Raw genomic sequence first — 15,579 nt, 5'->3', positions numbered from 1 at the left:
TAGGAAGGGCACCATCGAGCTTGAGAGATAAGCAAACTAGCAGGCATGCACATTGTTAGACCCTTGTGGCTAATTCGTAGAGGGGTGCTGTAGTTGGGGAACACACCCGAGTCCCCTAAGTGGGATGGACATGATGTTGAGTGTCCATCATGCATGCGTGCAGTCTAAAATGAGGCTAAAGGTTGAGGCCTAAAAAATTGAGTTTTATGGGATGAGATGAGCCTAAAGGCTCCAAGTTAACTGTTAACCAACATCTGTATTGTGTTTGTAGGATTTTGGCATGAGAGCTTGCATACGATGAGGGCAAGCATGCTGTTGGGTTCTCACCATGCTAGAAAGTAATAATATTATGAAAATTGAAACTGTAGGACCTTATGAAAATTTGAAGGTCGGTGCTTAGAACCTTGATGCCTGCGGGTAGAGATGGATGCTCGGGGCTACCATAAGAATCATAGGCTGATGAGTTGATGAGAGTTAGGTTCCTCTTTAATGAGTTTGGGAATGTATGACCTTACAAGGTTAGAGTCAGGAAAGGTTCATGAGCATGCGGCTTGAAGGATCAATATTGAGCTGTCAATAGGAAAATGAACTTGCGAAAGGCTAACATCAACTATAAGTAGTCTTAGTGTTGCACGAACATGTGGTTTTGATCTAAAGAATGCATGGCCCATGACATTTTGATATTATATCCATGTTTAGCTCAGTCGTGGGACTAAAGTAACCCTTGGTGCGGGCATAGCAGCGATAAACCAAAATGGTGCTAAGCTCAAAGAAAGCCAGCGAGACACAAATATGGCTCTGTGGCTATGAGAGCTCAAGAATGAGCCAACGATGCATATTGTGAAAAAAATTGACCTAGGTGAAAGGCCCTCGAGTAAGCTCTTGGATGCCAAATGAAAGGGTATGGGAGTCTAGCCTCATCTAGTAAAAGGTGTTGGCTTATGTGGCATGCAATGTCCTTCGAGTGGTGGACAATAATTGAGACCATAAAGCTAAATGGGCATACACCATGAAATGGTGTTGTGAGAGGCCATGCGGGCCGAATGAGTTTTGTCCTAATGGACATGAGTTAAGCTTATTGAGATTAGTTACTAACACATGCATTTTTTATGTGGTATAGGTGCCTTAGTAGGGTACGAGTTAAGTATTTGGGTCCAAGCATAGAGCCACTCTGCAGAGGCAGAAGAGTTTGAGTTGGTTGAGAATTGAAGCCACGAGTTGGGGTGGTTAGCAGACCCTGAGTTCTTATGGGTAAAGGATCATAAAATTATGTCAGTCAATGGACCGTGCTTTGTGTTGGCCTAAAGAGAAGGCTTTATGAGATGTGGTGGTTAGTGGACCACGACAATGTGCATTTTAGTGAAATGAGCAAATGAGAATTGGCCAGTTAACAAGGCCTTATGAGTTGTGTTGGTCAGAGGACCAATCGATTGAGTAAGCCGATGGTATAGGCATTTGAGTTATGCATTTGGTTAACAGACTGGATAAGTTTGAGTAATGCAAAGGATAAGCCGACGGTGATTGAGACATATATGGAATAGTTTGAGTAGATGCTTCCTAATGAGATGGCCTTGAGTCCAAGTAGGTTAGTGGACCTTAAGTACTGAATGGGTTGGTGAACCTTGAGTTTAAACCGATCAAGAGACCTTATGTTTAAGTTGGATCAATGGATCCCCGAGATGAGTAGGCTTTGAAGTGCCTTATGAGCTAAGTGAGAGTCAAGCCAAACGAGTTGTGGAACCTTTGTGGAGACATGGTTGTGTGTAGTGTTGACCTAAATTTGAGTAAAAGTAGGGGAGAAGACTGATTCCTTGTGGAACTGAACCAAGGCAGTGCAACTTACGTGTTTATTAAGCACTGTGTTTGAGTCTAAAATTGAGTTTGAGGTAGCATGCATTAAGGCACCACCATGAGGGTGGTTGGCTAGAGGGCCACAATTGGAGAAGTGAACTTGGAGAGGCTGAAAGGACCCAAGTTGTGAGATGATTAAAGTGCTTAAATGCCATCATGCTAAGGTCTATTGTGGGTGGTGCCGTATGAGTGTAGTTGACCTAAACACCACATCCAGAAAGGTATATCGAAAAGTTGGTACCGTAGGTGTGTGGTTGGTGTGATAGGTCTTGTCCAGCAAGGCACACCATTGTGTGGCAAAACAAGTTGTCATTCATTTGACTAAGGGCCATGATTAATGAGGGTGTCTTGAGGTCGCAACATATTATAAGATTATGGAAAAAATCGTGTAGTGGCACATATTGAGTAACTGAGATAAAAGTTTGATGGTTTGAGGTGGAAACTGCTCAGAGGTGCAGTGGAGCTTGGATGAGACTTATTTACATCAACAATGAACGAGTACTATGGGCAATGTCTCATGTGACAAGATATTGACCCAGTTTTTAAGGGCACAAGTGAGAGACATATGAGAAAATATCAACTATGTACAACAAGAGAGTTAGTTGTGGTCTTGGTGTCGATGAGGGCATTGACATAGTAAGTAGGGAAGAGTGCTATGGTCAAGCCCTGATGTGCCTCAATCTTGCCATGACTGGTCCTGTACTATACAACGAACGGGGCCTTGTTGTAGAGACAGTGATCTTGGAGTTGTGTGTGGGCATTTCAAGCATAGAAACATGTTATTCATATTGTGTGTGGGTAGTGCGAGCCCTAAGCTCTAAGATGTGTCGTAACGGTTTTGTGTCCGCTTGATGAATTTGGAAATGAAATAAAAATAACGACGTCGCCACCAATCTTCTTTTGGCTATGTGCGATTGGCCACCTATTAAAACATATCATTTTAATAAAGTTTTAAAATTAATTAAAATTTATTAAAAAGATAATTTTACGGTCTGTGAAACAGTCTGAGTTCGGGAGTCGGTTACGCGTGGGGAAGGATTAGCACCCCCACAATGCCCGTAAAAAAATGATACCAATTAACTACGTGTTATCCTTTGATTTTGATAAAAATAGTCTAATTTTCGGTATTTAAAAATAATTTTTCTTGATTTTTTTATTAAAATTTTTTTTTATTCTCGAGAAAAATAAATTAAAATCTTTTTATTGAAATAATTCTTAAAATGTTCCAGTACGTTGGTAACATTAGAAGAACTTTTTCTCACCTAGAAATTTTTTAGGTATCGCTTCTTGGAATACCTAAGAATTTCATCCTCGGAGGCTCGAATTTACTTTTCGTAAAAAAATGTCATGCATACAATGCAAAACGTTACCATATTTATGCACACATTTTATTCTCCTTTGTTAGAAATTTTATTAATATTTATTTTTAATTGAAATTTTGAAGAAAAAAAATTTAATTATATTGAAGATTTTCTATAAATATTTTAATATACTGGTAATATTTTACAAAAAATTTTTTCACCTAGGGATTTCTTAAAGCATCTCTACTCAGAATACTCTTAGAATCCAATTATCGGATAAAATTTCTTTTCTTCTCATTTTTATTATTTATATTTTTAATTTATTAATCAATTTTTATTTATTATTTAAAAACAAAAGAAAATTTTTATTGTATTAAAATTTTTTTTATAAATACTCCAATACACTGATAGTGTTTTAAAAAAAATCTTCACACCTAGAGATTTCGTAGGCATCACTAATCGAAATAACTTTGAATCTTATCGTCGGATAAAATTTCTTTTTCTTATTTTTTTATCAATTTTATATTATTAATTAATATTATAAAACAATAAAAATTTATTTGATAAAGTTAAACATTTTTACATGCATAAATATCAATAATAATAATTAAAATAACAAAAATAATATATATAAAATTTTTAAAAAAATATTTTTTTTACTTGAACCGAACCGGTCGATACGGGTCTGGACTGGTTTGATCGGTTCGACGTCAGCAGTTTGGTCTAGGTTGGTTCAGCGGTTCGGGCGCGGTTCAATTCAGATGGACCAGTCAGGGTCAAAGGGGAGCACGGGTCATTGGGTCAGTTGTACGGATCTCGAGTCGAGTTACAGGTTGATGCGCAGATCCTCAGGTCTCAAAATGGTGTCGTTTTGGGCATTATTGAAATGACATCGTTTTGGGTTTAGTCTTCTATATAAAAGTCAAAATTTTTTTTTTCATTCATTCTTTTCCTTCAGCAGAAAAAATTTTTTTTTTTTACTCAACTAGAAAAAGAAAAAAAATTATCGGTCGGTCCATCTTCGCTGTCGTCGTCACCTTTGTCGATCACTAGTCACCGTCACCAGTGGTCGAAAAATTCCACAATCTTTCAAAAGCTTTCTTTTTTCGTCTTCATTCCAGATTCGACCTTATTTTCGCCAGAAACAACCATGATAAGTGTAGATCGGGGCTCAAACTTTCGATTTTTTTAACTAAAATTAATTTTTTTGTAGGTAGCTTCTCTGGCGCTAGGTTCCCCGTTCTAGGTGACTGTTTCTGCAAAATGGCTTTGTTTTTTTCTTTTTATAGAAAGCTCTTTTTTGAATTTTTTTCCTTTTTTTTTCGATTCTCCCCTTTTTTCACAGATTACAAGCTCTATAAATAGAGCTTGCTGGGATTTAAATCTCAGATCTTCAGACATTCAAGTCTCATTTTTTCAATTGACGTGATAAGTTGATATTCATGCCTTGGCTAGTGTCGACGACTGTCGATGGTGGTTTTGGATTTTAGGGAGAGTGCATTTAATGCACTCATGCTTAGTCAACTTGAATCGGGTAAGGAAGAAGAAGAAGGAAAAAGAAAGAAAGAAAAAAAGAAGAAAGAAAAAAATGAAAAAAAATAAAAAATGAAAATTTTTTTTTTTAAAATAATGTTTACAGTTGCCCCTCTTTACCTATTTTTGAGAATCAGGAATAAGACAAAAATAGACAAACAACCATTTTGTTCTGAAAGAAGAAACATTGAGCATAAATTTTTTTTTTAAGGCTCTAAAAGTTCAACTACATCTTTGAAAATTTAAAAGGTTCCTTTAACCAGAGGCTTAATAATTTTTGAAAATTTAAAAGGTTCCTTTAACCAGAGGCTCAATAATTTTTGAAAATTTAAAAAAGCTCATTTAAGTAGAGGCTCAATAACTTTGAAATTCTCTTGAAAAAGCTCATCCCAGTAGAGGCTCAACAACTTTAAAATTCTCTTGAAAAAACTCCTCTTAGTAGAGGCTCAACAACTTTAAAAAATCTCATCTTGAAAAGCTCCTTTCAGTAGAGGCTTAATAACTTTAAAAAAATCTTATCTTGGAAAAGCTTCTCTCGACAGAGGCTCAACAACTTTTAAAATTCTCATTTTGAAAAAGCTCCTTTCAGCAGAGGCTCAACAACTTTAAAATTTTTTTAAAAAAGCTCCTCTCAACAGAGGCTCAATAACTTTAAAATTCTCTTAAAAAAAGCTCATCTCAGTAGAGGCTCAACAACTTTAAAATTCTCTTGAAAAAGCTCCTCTCAGTAGAGGCTCAATAACTTTAAAATTCTCTTGAAAAAGCTCCTCTCAACAAAGGCTCAACAACTTTAAAATTCTCATTTTAGAAAAGCTCCTCTTAGCAGAGGCTTCACAACTTTAAAATTCTCATCTTGGAAAAAGCTCATCTCAGCAGAGGCTCAACAACTTTAAAAAATCTCATTTGTTCTCGAAACTAAGTTCTCATCTTTGAATAAGTAAATTTTTCTCTTTTGAAATCTTTTATTTCTTCATCCGAATATCAAAATCTTGTTTTTCATTAGAAAATGGAAAGTCTCTGTCTTTATTAAAATTGTTCATGGACACATGCATTGAGTGCTCTAAATGCAATGCATGTAATGCAATCAAAATTATCCATTATAGTAAAAAAGTTCTCAAAATCTCTCATTTTTTACTTCAAAATTCTCAACAATTGCTATATGACCAATCTGTTATTAACTTCTAACCATTGTATTCTTCATTTTTCTTCTTCTAAAGTTTACAACATCAATGTCTTGTCATGTTTTTCTCATCCTTTTTCATTTGCCTTTGTCAACTTTAAAAGTAATACTGAGATCTTTCATGTTTGTTTTTCTTTTCATCATTTTAAGATCAAGACAAATAAAATGCAATCACACATTTCTCTTATTCACTTGTACAATGAACAAAAATATCAAATATGGATAAAGGAAAGGATAGGTGTATTTCATTAGGCTGATAACAAGTGCATGGCAAAGTGTTTGAGTTCAAACAAAGGTGCCCAAATAATGATTACAAGATAATCATGAACAAAATATTCTTAGATTCTTTCTCTAAAACTAAATTAGATGACTTCCTTGATTCTTCAAAGTTTGTCAAACTATACTTACCCCTGTGTTATGGGATCTTCTTCTGATGATGCTTCTGCTTCACATCCAAGCTGCCTTTTCAGATTTTTAGCTTAGATAAATTAACATTTTTTTTAAGCAAAATATTTTTTTACAGCATCTGAATTTATTGGAGTAGGTAAATCACCTCCATTCATTTATGTCAAAATCAATGCCTCACCAGAAAAGACTTTTTTTACCACATACGAGCCTTCTCAATTTGGTGTCCATTTTTTTCGATTATCATGTTGATTTGGAAGGATTCTTTTTAGCACTAAGTCTCTTTCCCTAAAGCAATGGGGAGGAATTTTCTTGTCATGTGCTCTTATCATCCTCTTTTGATATAATTGATCATGACAAAAAGTTGACAGTCTTTTCTCTTCAATGAGGTTTAACTACTCGTAGCGATTTCGAACCCATTCTGCTTTCTCTAACTTTACCTCTATCATAACTCTCAGTAAGGGAATTTTTACTTCGACCGATAGCACAACTTCCATTTTATATACCAAAGAGAATGGGGTGGCCCCAGTAGATGTTCGGACTGATGTTCTATAAGCATGCAAAGCAAAAGGTAACTTCTCATACCAATCTTTGTAAGTTTTAGTCATTTTCTTCAGAATTCTTTTGATATTCTTATTCGCAGCCTCCATTGCCCCATTCATTTTTGGACGATACGGTGTCGAATTATGATAATCGATCTTAAACTGAGTGTATACTTCATTCATCATTTTGTTGTTCAAGTTTTTGGCATTATCAGAAATAATTGCCTCTGAAAGCTCATATCTACATATTATCTCTCTTTTTATGAACCTATATACCACAGATTAGGTCACGCTAGCATATGATACAGCTTCTACCCATTTGGTGAAGTAATCAATCATCACAAAAATGAATCTATGCCCATTCAAAGCTTTTGGAGTGATGGGATTAATGACATCCATGCCCTACATAGAGAATGGCCACGGAGGAGCCAAAACATGTAATGTTGATGGCAGAGCATGAATCTTGTCAGCATAAATCTGACACTTATGACATCTTCTAGCATAATTAATACAGTCACCTTCTATTGTCAACTAATAATAGTCAGCCCTCATAATTGGTCTAGCCATCATATGACCATTTGTATGTGCCCCACAAATTTCATCATGCACTTCTTCAATAATCTTTTTGCTTCAGCTGCATTTACACATCTTAAAAGCACTTAATCTCGACCTCTTTTGTAAAAGATATCTCCATCAATGAAGAAACTCATAGCCAATCTTCTAATAGTCCTCTTATCATTTTTTGTTGCATGTTCTGGGTATTGCTAGCTTTAATTTATTGCATGATATCATGATACCATGGCCTCCCATCAACTTCTTTTTTGACACCTAAGCAATATGCTAGTATATCCTTCACATCCAACTTGATGGGTTGGATTTTAGTATTTGTATCTATTTTAATCATTGCAGCTAGAGTAGCTAGTGTATCAGCAATTTTATTTTTCTTTCTGGGTAGATGCTCAAATTGAACTTCTTTAAATTGCTTGACCAACTCAGAGATGTATTTATGATACTAGATCAACTTAGAGTCTCTTGTCTTCCATTCACCTCGTAACTGATAAATAACTAAAGTTAAATCTCCAAACACATCTAACACTTTGATCTTCTTTTCAATTGCTACTTGTAGACCCATAACATAGGCTTTATATTCAGCCATATTGTTTGTGCAATTGAAATTTAACTTGGTTGAGATGGGATAATAATGCCCATCAAGAGATATCAAAATTGTCCCAATACCATGACCCAAAGCATTAGCAGCTCTATCAAAATACATCCTCCATGATTTTTCAATAGTTCATTTTCTTCAATGGCCATCACATTCTCATTAGGAAAATCTAATTTCATTGGCTCATAATCTTCGACTGCACGATCAACAAGAAATTCAACTATTGCACTCCCTTTAATAGCCTTTTAAGTCACATAAATGATATCATATTCTGAAAGCATAACTTGTCATCGTGCTATTTTTTCTGTTAATGAGGGCTTTTCAAATATATACTTAATAGGATTTAGTTTTGCTATGAGCCAAGTAGTGTGATAAAGCATGTATTGTCTAAGCCTTCGAGCTATCCAGGTTAATGCACAATACATCTTCTCTAATGGTGAATTCTTGGACTCATAATCAGTAAATTTTTTGCTTAAGTAGTAAATTGCTCATTCTTTCTTATCAGTTTCATCTCTTTGCCCCAGCACACATCTCATTGAATTTTCATGCACTGTCAAGTACAAAATCAAAGGTTTTTTGGGCATTGGTGGCACAAACACAAGTGGATTTGACAAGTATTCTTTGATCTTATCAAAAGCTTCTTGACATTTGTCATTCCATTCTCTAGGATCATGTTTTTTGAGAAGCTTGAAAATAGGATCACACTTATAAGTGAGTTGAGAGATGAAGTGAGCAATATAGTTTAATCTCCCTAAGAAACCTCATACTTCTTTTAAGGTATGAGGAGGAGATAAGTTTTGGATAGCTTGTATCTTATCTGGATCAACTTCGATTCCTTTTTCATTGACCACAAAGCCTAATAGTTTTCTTGATTTGGCTTCAAATGTACATTTGGCAAGATTTAACTTCAACTGAATCTTTTCAACCTGTTGAACAGGTTTTTAAGATTGACTACATGATCTTTTTCTTCACGAGATTTTACGATCATATCATCCACATGCACTTCTATCTCTTTATGTATCATATCATGAAAGAGATTCAGCATTGCTTTTTGATAAGTAGCACCATCATTTTTTAACCCAAAAGGCATGACTTTATAATAGAATGTTCCCTACATAGTCACAAATGTGATTTTTTTCATATCATCTTGAGCCATTTTGATCTGATTATAGCCTGAGAAACCATCTATAAAGGAAAATGTGAAGTGCTTAGCAGTATTATCTATTAGAGTATCGATATGGGACAGAGGAAAGTTATCCTTGGGACTTGCCCTATTTAGGTCTCGATAATCGACACACATTCTCACTTTTCTATCTTTCTTGAGAACTAGTACTATGTTAGCTACCCATTCAGGATATTTTGCCACCTCTAAAATCCTGTATCAAATTGTTTTTTATCTTTTCTTTTAATTTTTAGCAGCATATCTGGTTTTATGTGCCTTAGCTTTTGTTGTACTGGTTTAAATTTTGGTTTCAAAGGTAACTTATGTTTTATAATATCAGTACTGAGTCCTGGCATATCCTGGTAAGATCATGCAAATACATCCACATATTCTTGGAGTAGCTCTTCTAGCTTCTGCCTTTCAGTTGATAAAAAAGATGTACCAATTTTGACCTCTTTTTTGTTTTCACCATCTTTTAAATTTACTGGTTCGATAGTTTCTTGGTGGGATTCAATTGGCTTATCTTCATGTTCCATTAATTTTAACAAATCAGGAGACAGTGTGTAATTATCTAAATTTTCCTCATTATCAAGTTTATTAACATGAATTAAGTTTTTAAAATCAAATCCAAGATTATTGCCATGATTATCTTCATGTTCATTATTTGAGACCCTACAAAAGGGTAAGATGAAGAGAATATTGGCATACAAAAATGGAATGGCAAAAAAAATGATGGAAAAAGCAAATGGAAAGCACAATAAAGATGAAAACAATAGAAAAAATGCAGATGCATCTTCTAAGTTTTTTATTAAAATGACAAACATAAAGACACCATAAAAGATCACCCAATGCTTATAAAAGCAATTAGAGATTTAAAGTTTCACATTACTTTTCAGAAGTTTTAAAGACAACAGACAGCTCTACTACTCTCCAGTTATTTAGCTTGAAATTTGTAGGACAAGGGTGCATGAGCAACTCTTCATTTCGACTCTTTTTTTTTCGTCATTTACCATTTGAATGACTAGCTCAGAAAACTCTTCCACGAATCTTACATTTGGGGCTGTAAGTAGATCTGGGTAAATATATCATCCCGAATGAAAAGAATCATAGAGGTATGAAGTGACCATAGGCTCTGACTCCGACTCATATCCCTTAAGATTAGCCATCATCTTATTTTTCTTTTCATTCACCATTCTCACTTTATCCGTTCTTGTTGGCTTATACCTTAAGCCAAATCTATCTATTTTGTCAGTATGGTTGATGGCTTCGTGATTCCTTGCAGGTTCTTCTTAAGTCCAGCTCCAAGTCGCCATCCCATCTTGGTAAGCTGTTTGACAACCATTTTAGTTGTCATAGACAAGTGTGATGAATATAGTTTAGATCTCTCAGCCACATATGCTATATTAGCAATCTCAAAAGATCTATATGAGCATTCTAAGGTTTTATCTGTTGTTTCTACATAAGGAGTATTTACTGGTTGAGTAACCAATAAATCATCTTCTTCTACTACACAAATCAATTTTTCCTTAACAATGAATTTGACTTTCTGATGTAATGAGGATGAAACAACACCTGTCATATGGATCCATGGTCTACCTAATAAGCAACTGTATGAAAGAGAAATATCCATAACTTGAAATTTTACATTTAAAGTGCACGAGCCAATCTGTAATGGCATTTTTGTGTCTTCCAATACCTCTCTTCGGGTTCCGTCGAAGGCTCGAACTATCATATGACTAAGTTTCATATAAGATTCATCAACATGAAGTTTTGCTAAAGTAGTCATAGGCATAACATTGATGGATGAGCCATTATCAATCAAAATCTTAGCCATTATATGACTTTTATATTTAACAGTAATGTGGAAAGCCTTGGTATTTTCATCACTAAAAGAGATATAGTTTGTAATTGTCAGATTGCCAACAAGCTATTCCACATATTCAACAAAAGCATTGTGAGACACATATGCCTGATTTAACACTTTCAATAGAGCATTACGGTATGACTCTGAGCTGAGAAATAATGACAATAGTAAAATTCTAGCTGACATCTTGTTCAACTGTTTTACCATGCTATACTCGTTATGTTTTATTAACTTTAAAATTTCACAAGCTTCACTCTCAGAGACTAGCTTCTGAAATTTTTTTCTTAGGACTGTGACAGGATTATTCTGACTTTTTTCTTCTTCTTCTATCTTTGCTTTCTCTTTTTTAGCTTTCTCTAAATCTTTTGGAGTATAACATCTCTCACTTTGGGTCATGCCTCATACGTTCGTTATGTTTGCAGTATCTGGATTGACTATGACATCATAATCATACTTTTACGGTACTGCTTTATCATTCTGATATAAAAAAGGATCAAAAACTTTAATTGTCACCACTGGTCAGGAGATGAGCTTTTCTAGCTTCAATGTCAATTTTTCATCATAATAGATAGTTACTGGTCTATGCATGAATTTATTTTTTGAATCAATGGTAGACACTTCAACTTTCGCCAACTCTTCTTTTTCTTGGTAAAACTCTATTCAACCCATATCCATTAACTTTTGCACCTTTTGATGAAATTGGTGACAATTCTCGATAAAATACCTTATAACACCTTTGTGATAATTACAGCTTTCAATTGAGTTAATCACTTTAAAGCAATTTTGAGGTTCTATTAGCTTCAACATGTCAGCTTTGACCAAGGCTTCAAACACTTTAGCCATAGGAGTTTTGAGCTTTTCTATTCTTCTTTTCACATAGCTTGTTTGCACATCAACCAAAGCATTTATTGATGGCCTAGTATGATTCGGTAGAGGGTTCCTATTAACATTTGGAGTCCTTTGTTGGTTGGTATCAAAGTTTAACACCACTTCATTGATTAACCCCTGCATTTTACATTTTAAAGCAGTACAGTTCTCAATGGAATGACCTGGATTCTCATAGTGATAATCACAATGTGAATTGGGGTCATACCATTTGAGAAATTGAGGTTTCAAAGGTTCAACAATAACAGGAGCAAGTAAATGTTTCTCAATAAGTAAGGGATACAAATCTATGTATGTCATGAGAATGGGATTGAAAGTGAGTTTTTCTTGGGTATTTCTTGGAGCTCTTAGACCACTATTGGCTCCATTCTGGTCTTATAGGTACACCAGAATGGTTATAGGAATAGGTGGGTGTCCAAAATGATGGCTAAAAATGGGATGGATAAGCTGGTGGTTGTAATGGTTGGTATAGTTGATATGTATAAGGGATGGATGTAACATTATTTATGAAAGGGGTAATGGGTTTGGTAGATTGGTACAGAGTAAGGCGTGAAACCTTTGAACTGTTACCCCATATAGTTTACTGCTTGGGCTTCATTCTTTTTCTTTTTGGGAGCTCCACTTTTTTTACTCTACTTGTCTCTCCTGTATCGAGCTTGCCATTCTTTATGGCAGTTTTGATGATCTCACCGATATCACCATATTTGTAAAGTTCTTGGTTGTATTACCTATCAATCTCTCATAGTATGGTGCTTTCAGAGTATTCACAAATGAAACGGTTATCTCTTTCTCGGTGATAGGAGGTTGGACTTGTGTAACCATGTCTCTCCACCTTTGTGCATACTCCTTGAAGTTTTCAGTTGCTTTCTTTTCCATACTTTGTAGAGATAGACGATCTAGAACCAAATCTGTGACATGTCGATATTGTGTAAGGAATGCCTTTGTAAGCTTTTGCCAAGAACGAATACGAGTCATATCTAATTGAACATACCATCTAGCTGCAGAACCTGTAAGACTATCTTAAAATATGTGCATTAACAACTTCTCATCGTGAGCATGTGTTGCCATCTTTCGACAATACATGGTGATATGGGTTATTGGACATTTTATGCCATCATATTTTTTAAATTTAGAGACTTTGAATTTAGGCAGAATGACCACATCAGGGACTAAACAAAGCTCGGTTGCATTTATGGAACCATAAAAATTCATTCTTTCCATTGCTCTAAGCCTTTCTTCTAATAACTTTATCTTTTCTTGGGCACTATTATCTTTCACTTTCTTAGATATCTTTATCCCTAGCTTTTCTTTTTCTTTGGGATCATCCAAATTAGGAACTAGGATTGACTTAGGTGGTTTTTCCATCATAACAGGATTAACAAAATTTTAAAATTGTCCCAGAATAGATGTAGATGTCATTCCTGGATAAGGATTGGGATATCCATTGGGAATAAGAATGTGTACTCTAGTTCCTTGAGAAGGTTGAGTTAGTTGTGGCATAAATCCTGGAGGGTAAACAGGATCCACCATGTCTGGCGATTGCTCTTGAAAGCTAAGATTTTCTTCTACTACTTTTTCCTTATCAAGTTTTCTGAGCATATCTATTATTATACTGAGATCTCCTCTTAGTTCTTCTTGAGCTTTCTCGATTCTCTCAAATCGACTGATCTATTCTTATTCCATAATTCTTGTTTAAGTCCTGGTGTTGTATAAATGGTGAATGGGTTGAGTTAAAATTTTTGAAGGGCAAACTATTCTTGAACCTTTATTACCATAAAATTTTTAGAAAAATCAGAATGCCATGTATCAAAAATTTTATTTTTTTTTGAAAAAAAAAATAAAAATGGTGCAAATGATCATGAATGCAAGTGAAAAATATTTGCTTTTAGACAAATCTCAACACTAGAAATTTCATTGATTCCATACAACTTTGATTACATGAGATTTATCATCCTAGAATTATATCCATAGAAGCGTTTGACTTGCTCATAATGGTCTTTTACCTTGTCTAGAAAGTTTACTAGGCACTGTCTATATCTCCTATGGGATTGACTTCTTTTTTTAATGCATCTACCTTTTCAATCATCTCTCATACCTTTTTTACTGCTTTACAAACTTGATTGGTTATGTGCTCTATGTACTATTGCCTCTCTAAACTTTCTACTTGCCACATCATATGAGCATCTCTTTCTGAATCACATGTGAAGATCCAATCTTTTTTCTTTCTATGCCACTCATCTATCATTGCTGAAATATGGTTTTTGTGATCTTGTAATTGTAGCTTCAATCTTTAGATTATCTGGTGAATTGATTCTTTCTCATTTAGTACTTTAAAGTGCTTTCTTTTCTTTTTTGCCAGCATGGCTTTCAACCTTTCCTTTTCTTTTTGGCATTCCACCAATCTTGCTGAGGTTGTAGAGTATAACCTCTTGCAATTTTGGCATTCTTGAAAAATTCTAGTGGTCTCCTTTTGTTTTTTTTGAGCTTTGCCTTTTTATTGGTTTATTTCTTCTTAAAGTTCATCCACTTCGTGTTGCCAACTAAAGTAAGACTTAGTGACTTTTTCAATTTTGAATTGAATTCGTAACCTCTTGTTTTCATGGTGTAGATCTTTTAAATCACTATTAGCCACATCTCATTCTTTTATGGTTTTTTCTAATTTGCTCCCTTGTATCTCTGCTTCATACTTTAGTTGTCCCACCTTTTCACGAAGTCTTAAATTTTCTCTTTTTATCTTTTCTTTTTCAGCTTCTAATTCTTTCTTCACTAGCTCAACTTTTGATAATTGGACTTTTGTTGAAAGATTGGCTGATTGGTGTAAGCTATCATTAGGAGAGAGTACTATGTCTCTAGGCTATCTTACTTTTCAAATCTGGTAATCAGGAGTGACTTTATCGATGAGAGGCCCTAATCTCATTCTTCATGTTTTTTTTAGGCTTGGATTAACTGTTTCGAGGTTCTTGGTGAATTTAGTTCCCTGTAAATGAATTCCACTTGCACTAAGCCATAAGTGGCAAGAACAAATTGCTTTGCACCAATTGCCTAAACACCATCAACGGAACGTAACTTACAATACCCCATAATCCTAACAACGGTATCCACAGCTCATTTTCGCCACGATACAACAAAGGCACTGAGGCATCCAAGGTGCCATCCATTCAATTTCATCATCGGTAATCTTTCATAAGAAAAAGACCCACTCTTCTTTAATCTTCAATGTTAGCCATTGACTCTTGCAGAACTCTTCAATTGATGCTTTGGTTCGTAGATACGGCTTTGAAAATACACTCTTCCCACATTTAAAATGATTTTTAACCCACACATATAATAGTGGTGCACATCCTATGAGCCGTCCCTTTCCATTTCGTCGACAAAAATTCAATGATCGAATGGTTTTTGCTAAGATTGCTAGTGTGAGATTAATTACTTGGGTTTCAATTTGCTTGAAAAAATCCACCACAGTTATCTCAATGTAACCCAAAGTCTTTGGAAAGATTACCTTGCCATACAATGATAAAGCAAACACAACCATGTCTTTGTCATCATTTAAATGCTCCTGAATGAAGTTTCGAAGAAAGTCCCAATGAATGCCGAGATGTTCACCTTTAGGCTTCACAAATGAATCAATGGTTTTCACTTTAACCCCTATAAGCTTGGCCAATTTTTTACGATAACCTGATTTTGGCTTTAG

Source organism: Durio zibethinus, chromosome 2, assembly GCF_047325235.1.
Source record: "Durio zibethinus cultivar Kanyao isolate XHJ-2024 chromosome 2, ASM4732523v1, whole genome shotgun sequence".
In the NCBI taxonomy this organism is placed as follows: Eukaryota; Viridiplantae; Streptophyta; class Magnoliopsida; order Malvales; family Malvaceae; genus Durio; species Durio zibethinus.
The sequence above is the reverse complement of the archived record's forward strand: the minus strand, read 5'-3'. Positions refer to the sequence as shown.